Consider the following 3,731-nt stretch of genomic DNA (forward strand, 5'->3'; position numbering starts at 1 on the left):
AACTCTTGCTGTTTTGATTTTGAAAAATTTTGAAAAAATCTTTGGAAATAAATATTGGTATTTTTTGGATCATTTTAAAAAATTCAGGCTTCTTGGTATTTTGCTTTTGGAAGTTTGAAAAAATCTTGAAAGTTTTGATATTAGAGAACCTTTGAGGCCTTTAGTGTCTCACTTTTGAAAAAATTTAAAGAATGCTGGGACCCTGAGTGCATTATATTTGAAACAATTTGAAAGAAACTTGGGGTCCTAGTGTGCTATTTTTTTTAAATTTGAAAGAATTTTAGGTGTTTTGTTTATGAAAATGTTTTTAAAAATCTTGGAAGATCTTGGAGTTTAATTTTGGCTGAATTTAAAAAAATTGGGGGTTTCTAGTGCTTTAGATTTTGGAGGTTTGAAGAATCTAGAGGGTTCTAGTATTGTTCTATGGAATCTTGGAGGCCCATGGTGATCAACTTTAAAAAATATTTGAAAGAATCTTGGGGCCTTCAGTGTTTTATGTTTGAAAAAATTTAAAGAATTTTAGAGTCCTGGTGTTTTGCTCTAGGAGAATTTGATAGAATCTTGGGGCCCTAGGGTGTTATTTTTTAAAAACTTTGGAAGAATCTTAGGAACTCTTAGGGTTTTGTTTTTGAAAAACTTTGAAAAAATTTTGAAATTTTTGATATTTTTTTGGGATGAACTTGGGAGAAGCCTTGAGGCTTTTCATGTTTTACTTTTGAAAGAAATTAAATAATCCTTGGATCTTGAGTGTATTGTATTAGGAAAAATTTGAAGAAACTTGGACTCCTAGTGTGCTATTTTTCTAACATTTTTTAAAGAATCTTAGGTGTTTTGTTTTAAAAAATTTGTGAAAAAATTTTAGGAAAATTTAGTGTTTTATTTTTGGGCCATATTAAAAAAAGGGTCCCTAGTGTTTTGATTTTGACAAATTCTGAAAATATATTTAGAAATCTTGGTGTCTTTTGGGTGTATTAAAAAAATGGGTTCTTGGTGTTTTTGTTTTTGTAAATTTGAAAGAATAGTGGACAATGTTTTACTTTTGAAAAAAATTAAAAAATCTTGAGGCCCCTAGTACGTCATTTTTTAAAAACTTTAAAAGAATGTTGGGGTTCTTGGTTTCTGTTTTTGAAAAATTTTTAAAAAAATCTTGGGAAGATTTGATGTTTTATTTTGGGTGAATTTAAAAAAATTGGGAGTCCCTAGTGTTTTGGATTTTGGAAGTTTGAAGAATCTCGAGAGTTTTGGTTTTCTTATTGGAGGGAAATTCAACGAATCTTGTGAGCTCATGGTGTTTATCAAAAAAAATATTTAAAAGAATCTTTACTTTTGGAAAAAACCAAAAAAATTGTGGAATCCTGAAGAATTTGAAAGAAATGAAAGAATCTTGGGGCCCTTGGTGTGTATTTTTAAATTTGAAAAAATTGTAGAAACTCCTGGTGTTTTGTTTTTAAAAAATTCTGAAAAAATCTTTGGAAATCTTCTGGTGTTTTTTGGATGAATTTAAAAAATTCAGGCTTCTTGGTGTTTTTGATTTTGGAAGTTTGAAAACATCTTGAAAGTTTTGATATTATTCTTGGGGAGAATTTGAGAAAATCTTTGAGGCCTTTGGTGTTTCACTTTTGAAAAAAAAATCTTGGGAAAACGCATAGTTTTATTTTTAGGCGAATTTAAAAAAATTGGAGTCTCTGATGTTTTGATTTTGACAAATTTTGAAAAAATATTTAGAAATCTTAGTGAGACTGTTGGTGTTTTACTTTTGAAAAAAAACTGAACTTTGGGGTCCCTGGTGTTCTATATTTGGAAAAATTTAACGGTGACTTGGGACCCCTAGTATGCAATTTTTTATAACTTTGAAAAAATCTTGGGGTCCTTGGTTTTTGTATTTAAAAAATTTCGACAAAAATCTTGACAAACGTTGGTGTTTTATTTTGGGTGAATTTTGGGAAACCTTAATGTTTTATTTTAAGTGAATTTAAAAAAAAGGGAGTCCCTAGTGCTTTGGATTTTGGAAATTTGGAGAATTTCGAGGGTTCTGGTACTGTTCTTGGAGAGAATTTCAAAAAATCTTGGGGGCCCATTGTGTTTTATTTTTGAAAGAAATGAAAGAATTTTGGGGTCCTTGGTGTGTATTTTTAAATTTGAAAGAATTGTAGGAACTCCTGGTGTTTCGTTTTTGAAAATTTTCTGGAAATCTTGGTGTTTTTTGGATGAGTTTAAAAAATTCAGGCTTCTTGGTGTTTTTGCTTTTGGAAGTTTGAAAACATCTTGAAAGTTTTGATATTATTCTTGGGGAGAATTTGAGAGAATCTTTGAGGGCTTTGGTGTTTCACTTTTGAAAGAAAAATGTTGGGAAAATGCAGAGTTTTATTTTTAGACGAATTTAAAAAAATGGAAGTCCCGGGTGTTTTTATTTGCACAAATTTTGAAAAAATATTTAGAAATCTTGGTGAGACTGTTGGTGTTTTACTTTTGAAAAAAAACTGAAGCTTGGGGTCCCTGGTGTTCTATATTTGGAAAAATTTAACGGCGACTTCGGTCCCCTAGTATGCCATTTTTTTTTAACTTTGAAAAAATCTTGGGGTCCTTGGTTTTTGTATTTAAAAAATTTCAACAAAAATCTTGACAAACGTTGGTGTTTTGTTTTGGGTGAATTTTGGGAAACCTTAATGTTTTATTTTAAGTGAATTTAAAAAAAAGGGAGTCCCTAGTGCTTTGGATTTTGGAAATTTGGAGAATTTCAAGTATTCTGGTGCTGTTCTTGGAGAGAATTTCAAAGAATCTTGGGGGCCCATGGTGTTTTATTTTTGAAAGAAATGAAAGAATTTTGGGACCTTGGTGTTTTGTTCTAGAAGAATTTGAAAGAATCTTGAAGTACTGGTTGTGGTTTGATTTTTTGGGAGAATTTGATATAATCGTTGAAACTTCTGGTGTTTTATTTTTGCAAGAATATGAAAGAATCTTGGGGCCCCTGGTGTGTTATATTTTAAAAACTTTGAAAGAATCTTAAGGACTCCTAGTGTTTTGTTTTTGAAAAATCTTAAAAATATCTTTAGAAATCTTGGTGTTTTTTGGATGAATTTGAAAAAAATCAAGGTTCTTGGTGTTTTGCTTTTGGAAGTTTGAAAGAATCTTGAAGTTATGGTGATCCATAACCTCCGAGGTAAATGAGTGAAATATGAAAACGAAACCCCGATTGTCAACAATAATGATCAAGACCATTGATTGGCCATTCCAAAAAATTATTATTATCAAACTTGTGAAAGTTTTTTATGTTTTTCTTAAGGAAAATTTGAAAGAATCTTGGTGTGCTATTTTTTTTAAACTTTGAAAGAGACACAGGTGTTTTGTTTTCTAAAAATTTTGAAAAAAAATTGGAATACCTTGGTGCTGAATTTAGAAGAATGGGGTCCCTAGTGTTTTGATTTTGGAAGTTTCAAAAATCTCGACGTTTCTGGTAGTTTTCTTGGAGAAAATTTGAAAGAATCTTGGGGCCCATAGTGTTTAATTTTAAAAAATATTTGAAAGAATTTTGAGAATTTTTAGACCCGGTTTATAGAAAGCGAGTTAAAGTTAAATTAATATTGTGTGTTGGAAACATACAGGAGGAAAAGCAAAAACGTTGAATAAACACAAAATCAGCCAAATGAACCTCATTCTTTCAAAACATTTTCGCTTCCAGTAATAATTCGTGTTAGCTTTTTAAATTTCATGCCATTTAACAACACAAGAGC

Source organism: Zophobas morio, unplaced genomic scaffold (genome assembly GCF_036711695.1).
Source record: "Zophobas morio isolate AGI-343-1 ecotype UQ-CSIRO unplaced genomic scaffold, CSIRO_AGI_Zmor_V1 ptg000022l, whole genome shotgun sequence".
Classification (NCBI taxonomy): domain Eukaryota; kingdom Metazoa; phylum Arthropoda; class Insecta; order Coleoptera; family Tenebrionidae; genus Zophobas; species Zophobas morio.